The sequence below is a fragment of the Schistocerca nitens genome, chromosome 2 (genome assembly GCF_023898315.1).
Source record: "Schistocerca nitens isolate TAMUIC-IGC-003100 chromosome 2, iqSchNite1.1, whole genome shotgun sequence".
NCBI classification, from domain to species: Eukaryota; Metazoa; Arthropoda; class Insecta; order Orthoptera; family Acrididae; genus Schistocerca; species Schistocerca nitens.
Genome location: NC_064615.1, coordinates 613,098,285 through 613,111,632, shown reverse-complemented (window position 1 = coordinate 613,111,632; position 13,348 = coordinate 613,098,285). Strand labels below are relative to the sequence as shown.

Sequence of the window (13,348 nt, the reverse complement as noted above, 5' to 3'; positions counted from 1 at the left end):
TATTTCCACAATGCGCCTAATTGATGAAGATATACTAAGAGGTGCAGGAAGACGAGACAAAAGCCTACAACATGAATCAAAAGGGAAGAAAAGACCAGTGAAAGGAAATTAACCCTGGAAAATGACGAGGATACTGATAATCCATCATATGGGGCAGGAATGTATTACAAAAGTTTGGAATCTATTTCCTGTAACTTTAAAATTTTCATCTTTGAGTAACATTTTCTCAAAAACTGCAAACAGCATATCAATGAAATTTATAACAATATTGTTTGCTTCCTTTCCTTCATTTTTATATCAAATTGTAAAAAAAATATTGTATAATATAAGAGTTATAGAAGAAAAAGTGCAAAATTTTACAGAAAAAAATAAGCGACTGTTAAAAAAAATGTAAAACAAAAACCAATAAATATTTCTTAACATGGCATTATAACTTTGTAGAGAAACAGTCACTAAACATGTAGTCCAAATTTCAGAGCAATGTGTTTAATGGTTTTAGAAAAAAAGTTCGTTCTATTTGATAAAATTAACATGGAGGAAATTGATCGTTCCGGCTCCCCTTAAGTGACGGCAATATTATAGAAATGGAAGAGGACGTAGATAACGATGAGATGGGAGATATGATACTGCGTGAACTAATTGACAGAGCACTGAAAGACCCAGGTCGAAACAAAGCTACGGTAGCAGACAACATTCCGTTGGAACTACTGATAGCCTCGGGAGAGCAAGCCAAAGCAAAACTCTTCCATATGGCGAGCACAATGTATGAGACATGCAAAATACCGTCAAACTTCAAGAGAAATATAATAATTCCAATTCCAAAGAAAGGAGTTGCTGACGGGTGTGAAATTACCGAGCTATTAAATTAATAAGTCAAGTTGCGAAATATTAACACAAATTCTTTACAGAACGATGGAAAAATTGGTAGAAGCGAGAATCAGTTTGGATTCCGTAGAAATGCTGGAACATGTGAGGCAATACTGAACCTACGACTCATCTTAGAAGATAGATTAAGCAAAGGCAAACCTAAGTTTCTAGCATTTGTAGACTTATGAAAGACTTTTGACAATGTTACCTGGAATACTCTCTATCAAATTCTGAAGGTGGATGGGATAAACTACAGGGAGCGAAAGGCTGTTTACCATTCGTCCAGGAACCATATGCCAGTTAAAAGAGTCGAGGGGTACGAAAGGGACGCAGTGGTTGAGAAGGGAGTGAGACTGGGTTGTAGCCTATCCCCCATGTTACGCAATCTGTATACTGAGCAAGCAGTAAAGGAAACCAAGTGGGAATTAAAATCCTGGAAGAAGAAATAAAAACTTTGAGATTTGCTGGCGACACTGTAATTCTGTCAGAGACAGCAAAGGACCCGGAAGACAGTTGAACGGAATGGACAGTGTCTTGAAAGTAGGATACTAGATGAAGATCAACAAAAGCAAAATGAGGATAATGGAATGTAGTCAAATTAAATCGGGTGGTGTAGAGGGAATTAGATTAAGAAATGAAACACATTTAAAATTGTAGATGACTTTTGCTATTTGAGCAGCAAAATAATTGATGATGGTCGAAGTAGAGAAGATACAAAACGTAGACTGGCGATGGCAAGTGAAGCGTTTCCGAAGAGGAGAAATTTGTTAACATCGAGTACAGATTTAAGTGTGAGGAGGTCTTTTGCGCAAGTATTTGTATGGATTGCACCAATGTATGGAAGTGAAAGATGGACGATAAAAATAGTGACTGCTACTCAAATTCACGAATCATGTCTGTGCCACTACCTCCCCTATTTCGCGATAATACAAATCGAGCTTCCCTTCTTTGAAGTTTTCCGATGTCATCCATCAGTCCCACCTGATGCGGATCCCACACCGTACAGCATACTCCAGAATAAGATGGACGAGCATGGTGTAAACAGTCTCTTTAGTAGACCTGTTGCACCTTCCATGTGTTCTGCCATTGAATCGCAGTCTTTGGTTTGCTCTACCCACAACATTATCTATGTGATCCTTCCAATTTAGATTATTTGTAATTGTAATCCCTAAGAATTTAACTGAATTTACAGGCTTCAGATTTGTGTGGCTTACTGCGTAATCGAAATTTAGCTGATTTCTTTCAGTACTCTTCGCACCATACAAATATCTTATCTAAATCGCTTTGGTCATCTGATGACTTTACAAGACGGTAAATGATTGCATCATCTGCAAACAATCTTAGACAGCTACTCTGATTGTTTCCTATGTCGTTAACATAGATCAGGAACAATAGAGGGCCTATAACACTTCCTTGATGAAAGCCGGATATTACATCTGTTTTACTCGATGACTTTCCATCTATTACTACAGGAAACCACGAATCCAGTCGCACAAGAGGCATTATTCCATAGGCACGCAGTTTGTTTAGAAGTGCTTGTGAGGAACGGTGACGGAAGCCATCTGGAAATCTAAAAATATGGAATCAAGTTGACATCCCCTGTTGATAGCACTCATTACTTCATGAGTATGAAGAGCTAGTTATGTTTCACAAGAACGATATTTTCTGAATCCGTGCTTTGTGTCAGTAAATCGTTTTCTTCGACTACTTCACAATGTTTGAACACAGTATATGTACCAAAACTCTACTGCGAATCGACGTTAGTGATATGGTCCTGTAATTCAGTGGATTATTCCTACTTCCCCTTTTTCGTATTGGTATGACTTGAGCAATTTTCCAGTCATCAGATACGGATTTTTCCGTGAGCCAGTGGTTGTATATCGTTTCTAAATATGGAGCTATTGCATCAGCATACTCTGAAAGGAACCTGACTGGTATACAATTTGGACAGGAGGCCTTGGCTTTATTAAGTGATTTAAGCTGTTTTTCTACACCGAGGATATCTACTTCTATGTTTCTCATCTTGAGTGTAATCTTTGGACTGAGGACCACAAAAGCAACAATAAATATAACGTTCGAAAAACTTTAACGCATTCCAGTCGTAAAATCTCCGGTACTGATCTGAAGAAGCTATTAGCGGTACTTTTACTTCACTAATGGCATCAAAGAACGTTGATTAGTGCACACATCTTTCAGCGAGGAAGTTTCTCATATGGAGGCAATGGACGAGCAAGTTCCTCCTATGGAGACAATGGCCTGGGATTCGGGAGGAGCGAGGATCTATCCCAAATCCTTAAATCATTAAACGCTAACTTGGGACTGTTATGAATCACTGACAAAGCCATTGCAGGTTTTCTGACATATCGGAGCTTGTGTTCCAACTAACGTCATCATACGAGGAGGAATTTGTGTGTGTGTGTGGGGGGGGGGTGATTTCGAAGGTTGGGGGGGGGGGTTAATAGTGAATCTTTGCAAATTAACACATCAGGACGTAACTTCACTTCCTGGACTGTATGACATTGCCAAAATAACGCCTTATGCGCTAATTGTATTTCGCTGGAAAAAGAGGATATATGGGGTGTTAAAAATATTTTGAAAGGTGGTATATGAACGAAAACAAGACAAAAAGTCACTAAATACAGGCTCCAAAATGCGTACCTTGAGAGCTATGACTATTTGCTTTTCTTCGCTAGTGTGAAACACATCTCTTGTATTGTAAGCTCTTTGTTACTACGAATAATGTATAGAACGCAGTGAACAAATGAGGACATACTCCATTGTTACTGTCCATGGATACAGCGTGCAGTAAACATTTGTTAGTTTTGTTACTTTAAATGGTATTCAGAGTTCTGGGTAAGTGGAGAGCATAAATTAGTTCTGCAGGAAACACGCTGTGTTGTGATTAGACTGTCAAATACTTTTATTATATTGCAATTTTACCTTTAATTTTCTTTTCCATGATTCTGTATATTATCGTATGGGACAACTTACGTGTCGGTGATAAAACCTGAGGATGTGTTAGATGACGATCAGTTTGGGTTTAGGAAAGATAAAGGCATCAGAGAGGCAGTTCTGACGTTGCATTTGATCATGAAAGCAAGACTAAAGAAAATCAGGAAACGTTGAAAGCATTTGTCGATCTGTAAAAAGCTTTCAGCTGTGTCAAACGGGGCAAGATGTTCGAAATTCTGAGAAAAATAGGGTTATGTACAACATGTACAACAGCCTAGAACGAATAATAAGAATTGATGACCAAGAACGAAGTGCTCGCATTAAAAATGTATCACAGGGATGTAGTCCTTCGCCCCTACTGTTCAATCTATACATCGAAGAATCAATTCTGGAAATAAAAAAAAAGGTTCAGGAGTGGAACTGAAATTCAAGGTGAAAAGATATCAGTGATACGATTCGCTGATGACATTGTAACCCTGAGTGAAAGTGAAGAAGAATTACATGATCTGTTGAATGGAATGACAGTCTAATCAGTACAGAATATGGATTGCGAGTAAATCGAAGAAAGAGGAAGGTAGTGAAAAGTAGCATAAATAAGAACTGCAAGAAACTTAACGTAAGAATTGATGGTCACGAAGTAGATGAGGTAAAGGAATTCTGCTATCTAGGCAGCAAAACAGCCCATGACGGATGGAGCAAGGAGAACATCAAAGCAGATTTACAATGGCGAAAAGCACATTCCTGGCCAACAGAAGTCTGCTAGTATCTAACATTAACCTTACTTTTAGGAAGAAATTTGTGAGAATGTACATTTGGAGCACAGCATTGTGTGGTTGTGAAACATGGGCTATAGGAAAACTGGAACAGAAGAAAATCGAAACATTTGAGATGTGATGCTACCGACGAATGTTGGTAATTAGGTGCACCGATGAAATGAGGAATGAAGAGATTCTGCGCACAATCGGAAAGGAAAGGAATATGTGGAAAACACTGGCAAGGAGAAGGGGTAGGATCATAGGACGTCTGTTAAGATACCGGGGAATGACTTCCATGGTTCTAGAGGAAGCTGTAGAGGGCAAAACCTGTAGAGGAAGACAGAGATTGGAAACATGCAGCAAATAATTAAGAACGTAGTTTACAGGTGCTACGCTGAGATGAAGAGTTTGGGACCGGAGAGGAATTCGTGGCGGGCAGCATCAAACCAGTCAGAAGACAGATGACTAAGAAAAAAGAAAAAAAAAGTTTTATTTTCGCACTTCCCATCACAATGTAAGCTAATTTCTACACACAGGGAATGGCAGACACAATGTTTTGTTATGGTCTGGCAAATAGAAGCAACTGTTCAGTTCGTGTGATGTACGCTGAAAAATATGCAGAGTAGTTCAAAATGGCTCTGAGCACTATGGGACTTAACTTCTAAGGTCATCAGTCCCCTAGAACTTAGAACCACGTAAACCTAACTAACCTAAGGACATCACACACATCCATGCCCGAGGCAGGATTCGAACCTGCGACCGTAGCGGTCTCGCGCTTCCAGACTGTAGCGCCTTTAACCGCTTGGCCACTCCGGCCGGCTATGCAGAGTAGTCAGACGTTATATACAACCAAACAGCTTGACAGCTTACACCCTCAATAGCACGTACAGAAATAATTTTCCAAGTGAGCTAATGTTTTAAATGGTGCGAAAATAGAGCTGTGACCAAGTGCTGAAAACGGAAAGTAACTGCTAAACTGAAGTTTTACGAATAAAACAAACAATTAAAATTCAAATAAAAAATGCGTTTCTCTGTTGAAATGTGCTTTCACACATTACATATTATGCGCTGAATGAGTGTCGGTAAATCAAAATCTAACTAGTTATGTGCATTTTAGAAAGGACAAGACATTTTCTATGAAGAGTATGATGAAAAATTCATACCATGAAACTGAGGGGACCGAAATTGTTTTTAGTGTTAACAGAATTCCGTGTTAAGTGGTGTTCGCAGAAAAGTCCAATAATGCCGTAGTTTCGATCTCGTCAAATTTTGTTAGAGAATTCGATCTCCTGCCGACATTACTCTTGTACGTAAAAACTGAAGACCGGAAATCCATACGCAATATGTTTTCGTTTTGTCGGAAAAAAATCTGTTGTACTTTGCAGTGTCTTTTCTAACAAAAAAAATTCAACAAACTGTTCGATATCGTCCAGCATTTTATTCATGTCACCATTCGAATGAGCATTTAAATAGCTGCGAGTGTTTTGAATAGTGTTATGTACTGAGGACAGAAACTGCAGTGTTTATTCGATCGTCATATTCGTCATATTTGTCATCGTTCATTTAAAATCCTGTTTGGTGCACTGCCGCGTCGTCGTATAAAATACTTAAATAATACTAAAATAAGAGTTGTTTTGGTGGTATTGTAGCGATCTTTCTTAGGGCGTATAATGATTTAGCTGAGCGGTGGGTATTTCAATGTCTTGCAATTTCTGAAGATGTCATGAGATTGCCGAGGTCAAATTTCTTACATTTTGTCGGTTCTAATGTAACGCTGGTTAGTGTTAGGAGTGAGAGGGCTGGGGATATACGCATGACTAGCGTCGTATTTCCGCGACTAACAGTAGGAAAACAAGGTCCTCATTGACTGCAACAAATTCGCCCGGTAAAATAAGTATCGTATGGCATTTTTAGTTGTGACATCCCAGGGAGTGGGTAGAGCCGTTGTCGGAAAGGGTGTTCTTCGGCGCACTTTAGCCCCTTCTCTTGAGGAAATGTTGGAGGTGTGTTGTTGTGTATTTATAGAGTATAGGTGAGTGTAATAGTGATAGTGTGTATGTTGTGGCGTAACAAGACAGCCACGCCACTCGGAAGTAGCCGAAAGGCACGCGTTAACTCACGCAGGCTAGTAGATAGGTCTGAAACAGGATACGTAATGAATGCTATAAAGAAAAGTACGTAGCTCCTGGAATACTTAACTTTAATCCATCCTTGTGGTACATCGCTCTTGACGATACAAGTGAGACTCTTTAGATACAAGCTATGTAATGCTAATGGCGCCTTGCTAGGTCGTAGCCATTGACTTAGCTGAAGGCTATTCTAACTATCTGCTCTGCAAATGAGCGGGGCTTCGTCAGTGTGCATCGCTAGCTACGTCGTCCGTACAACTGGGGCGAGTGCTAGCAAGTCTCTCGAGACCTGCCGTGTGGTGGCGCTCGGTCTGCGATCACTGTCAGTGGCGACACGCGGGTCCGACATGTACTAATGGACCGCGGCCGATTTAAAGCTACCACCTAGCAAGTGTGGTGTCTGGCGGTGACACCACAGTGTAACCGTCCGATAATGTAAAAACTTTCCCAAACATTTCATTAAATGCCATTGGTGTCACTAACTTCTATACAGATCGCAACGTACGTAATCGCAACATACGTAATACATCTAAAAGACCGGCGACAAATCCCCGTGTGCTTCGATTTGCTACGATTGCAAGTAAGTTCTTTTGGTAGTGACAATTCAAGCTTTGAATGACACGTTGTTCTCACGGTTGCAATACATTTGTGGTGTTCGTAGGGAAATTTGTATGCTTTATAGATTTTAATATTGCGGGGTTGCGGAAAATTATCAAAAATAATTACGCTTAATGCTTTTCTGATAGACGGAATTTGAGAATCCAGTAGGCAAACATATCAGTCAGCAGCCACGTTTATTTCGTAGCCGTACATTTTTAAAACATAATGGCTTTAAACTCGTCCCGATGACAAATAAGGATCGCTCATGAAATCCATCTGACATGTACCCTACCAATGGCGTAAATCTTTCCTTAGAGGTTATCCTCCCTGAAAACAATTGACCCCTAAGCGATACAGTTTTATTGGGTATGCAGGCCCAAATTAACGTAGCTTCGTTGGTGCTGAAAGCATCTGCTGCGCCCGCATCTCGTGGTCGTGCGGTAGCGTTCTCGCTTCCCACGCCCGGGTTCCCGGGTTCGATTCCCGGCGGGGTCAGGGATTTTCTCTGCCTCGTGATGGCTGGGTGTTGTGTGCTGTCCTTAGGTTAGTTAGGTTTAAGTAGTTCTAAGTTCTAGGGGACTGATGACCATAGATGTTAAGTCCCATAGTGCTCAGAGCCATTTTTGAGCATCTGCTGCGTCATATCTGTAGTCGTAATCGATAAACCTTGGTTAGCTTCACACCAAACATTTTTTAACTCTATGCTGTTCGTTTTCATGAACGTGATAACCAGCCTTTATTTGTAGAAAATTCGATATCCATTTGTTTTTCTCCAGTTCAACAGTTTTTCCACGCAAAAAGTTCCTGGTACAGGAGCATTCTGGGACCTAGCTCATTTGAACCAACAAGCAACGCAGTATACACTTCATACATGTCTCAGGCTCGAAATTGTGCGCTCAAAAATTGCTGTAATTTGATCTCTATTTTTAATTAACGTCGACAATGTACAGTCAGAAAATCAATCTCTTCACTCATTTGCTTTTTCGATTTCCTTTGTAAAATTGCATAATACACAAATGATGACTTTATTTATATTTTATTCCGACCGGTTTCGGAAAAAAAACCATGTTCATGGTCGTCGAAAATTTTATCTGTAGTCAGCATTACATATTAAAACGGCAGATTAATTTGTCGACGACCGTGAACGTAGTTTATGTCCGAAACCGGTCGGAATAAAATATAAATAAAGTCAACATTTGTGTGTCATGCATTTTATAAAGTTTTTACAAGCTGAGAACTGACTTAACAAGACGTTTTCGATTTCCGTTTTCTTATCAAGTGCCTTAAGCAGCCCCATCTTTATTTTAAGCGAAATATCAATTTATTTCGTACCGATTTATTTCGAACTGCACGCAGAAAATAAATTTACAGTGCCTGCATCCAAAAACAGAAAGCACAAACGATTTCAAAATCCACTGATTTCGACTCACAATTTACCGACATAAACACAGTAATAGCGAATTTGAAATCAGAGTGAAATGTTTTGATAATGGCAGTACCCAACGACAAGCGCTAACAGCAAAAACAGAGGCGATCATTGTTTACTTTGTTCAGCCTTATGAAAAGAAAAAGTCAATCTGGGCCTCACGATTGCAGAAAGAGAGTCTGTCAGCATATCACAAAAATTTACCTTTTAGAGTTAAGAGAATGTGTGAAATTATTTCGTACTTTGTCGTCAACGCAGTATTAGTTTATGCTAACTAAACTGATTTTCCGGGGTCAGCATTTTCGCATCATTGTATTTTAACTCTTCAAAGACAGGCCCACTACTGTGAAATGCAGGTGATCTTATTTACAGTCTTAGTCACAACACTACCAGCGCCGCCGTGTGCTATTAATGACGCTATCTTAAATCTACAGGGCGTTACAAAAAGGTACGGCCAAACTTTCAGGCAACATTCCTCACACACAAATAAAGGAAAAATGTTATGTGGACATGTGTCCGGAAACGCTTAACTTCCACGTTAGAGCTCATTTTAATTTCGTCAGTATGTACTGTACTTCCTCGATTCAACGCCATGATTTCATACGAGATTCTCTACCTGTGCTGCTAGAACATGTGCCTTTACGACACAACATGTGGTTTATGCACGATGGAGCTCCTGCACATTTCAGTCGAAGTGTTCGTACGCTTCTCAACAACAGATTCGGTGACCGATGGATTGGTAGAAGCGGACCAATTCCATGGCCTCCACGCTCTCCTGATCTCAACCCTCTTGACTTTCATTTATGGGGGCATTTGAAAGCTCTTGTCTACGCAAACCCGGTACCAAATGTAGAGACTCTTCGTGCTCGTATTGTGGACGGCTGTGATACAATACGCCATTCTCCAGGGCTGCATCAGCGCATCAGGGATTCCATGCGACGGAGGGTGGATGCATGTATCCTCGCTAACAGAGGACATTTTCAACATTTCCTGTAACAAAGTGTTTGAAGTCACGCTGGTACGTTCTGTTGCTGTGTGTTTCCATTCTTTGATTAATGTGATTTGAAGATAAGTAATAGAATGAGCTCTAACATGGAAAGTAAGCGTTTCCGGACACATGTCCACATAACATATTTTCTTTCTTTGTGTGTGAGGAATGTTTCCTGAAAGTTTGGCCGTACCTTTTTGTAACACCCTGTATAGCGGTAAATTTTATTGTTGTGAGCCTGTTGCTGGATAATGCAAACTGTGCCTGACGACAAAACGTGGATTAAATAAACATCAAGTGGCTCATGTCTGAGAGACAATCACAAACATAATTGGTGCTCAGTTGACTGCAGACAGACACATATTTCAAGCGTGACATCTTACAGAAAATAGTTACTGCCGTGAGCAGGAAAGAGAAGAAAAGGCTATTTGAATTTACCCAGCAGTCAGGCAGTCACTTAGGTGCGCAGTTCTCGATTCCACCACGATGATATGAAAACCTTTGTTTTTGCATTTAGAGGGAGTTCTCAGCCAAATCGCTGGGGCACCGCCTCCGTGCCGCTCGTACCAAGCCTCGGTAAGCTCCGACATGTCTGTTTCTCTCACTTGAAGTGCTGCTCTCAAGTTTGTACTTGCCGTGCTGCTAGTGTTCTCTAGTTGCGTTAGCATCACCCCTCCTTCTGTTGTGCAAATAAATTCCTCCTTTGCTTTTTCTAATCTATAGAATTAGTCTTCGGTGTAGTAGTTAGTATGATCGCAAATAAACAGTGCTAATAAGACCCCTGAATTCCATGAGTCTCCGGCTGCAAGTATACTGTCAGGCTATAAAATCGGCGTCTCTCGTAGATGCCTGTGATAATGTTTGGCGCTGATACAAAGCATCAACGTGCCTTCACTGGGAATTTGTCTTACTGCATACGCTGGGAAATTGCAGACTGACCCTAGACCCCCTGCCTTCCCTCTTTCCTGTGTCAGGACACGACAATTAGAAATGAAATAACGCATTACACTGATGTGATATTCTGTACTATTTATCACACTGTCTGACGAAAAACGTGAAGCACCCAGAAGGAGAGCAGCAAACGAAATGAAACTTCACGGATCGAGAGAGTATGTGACGGTATTTCGGTGATTACAAAATAGTCAAAAAGTACGAGCCTACGTAACAGTATGACGCTGCACCCACCCTGGCCTGGTTGCACGCACTCATTCATTTGGGAAGCCATTGTATCCTCCCCTGGGGTACGCTGCCCCATAATTGATGTACACTATGTGATCAAAAGTATCCGGACATCTGGCTGAAAATGGCTTCGTGGCGTCTTCCATAGGTAATGCTGGAATCCAATATGGCGTTGGCCCACCCTCAGCCTTGATGACAGCTTCCATTCTCGCAGGCATACGTTCAGTCAGGTGCTGGAAGGTATCTTGGGAGAATGGCAGCCCATTCTTCACGGAGTGCTGCACTGACTAGAGGTATCGATGTCGGTCGGTGTGGCCTGGCATGAAGTCGGTGTTCCAAAACATCTCAAAGGTGTTCTATAGAACTCAGGTCGGGACTCTGTGCAGGTCAGTCCATTACAGGGATGTTATTGTCGTGTAACCACTCTGACACAGGCTGTGCAATATGAACAGGTGCTCGATGGTGTTGAAAGATGCAATCGCAATCCCCGAATTGCTCTTTAACAGTGGGAAGCAAGAAGCTGCTTCAAACATCAATGTAGACTTGTGCAGTGATAGTGCCACGCAAAACAACTAGGGGTGCAAGCCCCTCCATGAAAAACACGACCACACCTTAATACAACCGCCTCCAAATTTTACTGTTGGCACTACACACGCTGTCACATGACGTTCACCGGGCATTCGCCATACCCACACCTTGCCATAGGACCGCCACATTGTGTACCGTGATTCGTCACTCTACACAAAGTTTTTCCACTGTTCAGTTGTCCAATGTTTATGCTCCTTACACCAAGTGAGGCGTCGTTTGGCATTTACGGCGTGATGTGTGGCTTATGAACAGCCTCTCGGCCATGAAATCCAAGTTTTCTCGGCTCTCGCCTGTCATAGTACTTCCAGTGGATCCTAATGCAGTTTGGAATTCCTGTGTATGGTCTGCCTATTACACGTTACGATCCTCTTCAACTGTCGGCTGTCTCTGTCAGTCAGCAGACGAGGTTGGCCTGTTCGCTTTTGTGCTGTACGTGTCCCTTGACGTTTCCACTTCACTAACACATCGGAAAAAGTGGACCTAGGGATGTTTAGGAGGTGGAAATCTCGCGTGCAGACGTATGACACAAGTGACATCCGATCACCTGACCACGTTCGAAGCCGACCGTGTGGCCGTGCGGTTCTAGGCGCTTCAGTCTGGAACCGCGTGACCGCTACGGTCGCAGATTCGAATCCTGCCTCGGGCATGGCTGCGTGTGATGTCCTTAGGTTAGTTAGGTCTAAGTACTTCTAAGTTCTAGGGGACTGATGACCACAGATGTTAAGTCCCATAGTGCTCAGAGCCATTTGAACCACGTTCGAAGTCGGTGTTCCGCAGAGCGCCCCATTCTGCTCTATCACGATGTCTAATGACTACTGAGGTCGCTCATTCGCTCATATGGAGTACCTGGCAGCATGTGGCAGCAAAATACACGTAATATGAAAAACTCATGTTTTTAGGGGTGTCTGGATACTTTTGATCTCACAGTGTAATTCGTCCTTGATATCCACTGGGTCGGAGTGGACGTCCGAGCTGGTCCCATACCTGTTCTATCGGGGGAAGATCTGGGGATATTGGTGGTCGCGGGAGTACCTCAACATCACGGAGATAGTTCATAGAGATATGGGCTATGTGTGTACTTGTATTGTCCTGTTGAAGGAAATGGTATCACGATAAGGTTGCATGAGCGGTAACACATGTCCATGACGTACCGTTGTGCCGCCAGAGTTCACTCGATCACTACCAACTATGTCCTGAAATCATACGCGATTGCTCCCCACATCATGACGCCAGAAGTAAAACCACTTTGTTCCCCAGTATGTTGGAAGAATGGGTCCCCTGCCCAGGTCAAAATCATACTCACCGGCAATGGTTGTCTTGGGTAGTGGATGACCACAATGCGACGCTGAACATAATGAGGCGTCATTCATCAGCTGTCCATGATACCCGGTCACGTCACCACTCCAAAACTGAGCCGTTTGTGTTGTGGTGTTAATGGCCGCCTACACATGGGACAAGAATTCCCTAGTGCGACTGCTGTCAGTCTCCGACCAATAGAGTGGGATGAGACAGAACGTTGCAGCGGGTCCATTGCTTGCTCTCGGACCGCAGTATTTAACGAAACGTATTCTGAAGTATAAAGTAATTACGCATAATATATTTTGTGCAACTAATTTTTTTCTTAAAACAATTGTTTTAATTTTTCATGTAGTTTATCATTTCATTTGTCACATATTTTACCTAAGTTAAATAGTTTTACATGGTATTTTACGGAAAAACTTCTCTGTTTTTAGTGCTAAATCACATATTACCAACTGTCATCTTTGAAAACAAACTTAGATACTCGCTAGATACACCACACTTCAAATATTTGACCTTGCACACCACACGTATTTACGCATTTACCTGACGATAGAGTAACAGC

General features: G+C 41.7%; 1 protein-coding gene across 7 annotated transcripts in view; it reads left to right on the top strand.

Annotated features, from left to right (window-relative positions):
* The window catches only part of LOC126236697 (brachyurin-like), a 173,885-nt gene that overhangs the window by 20,343 nt on the left and 140,194 nt on the right, over positions 1-13,348 (top strand). The window lies entirely within an intron of this gene.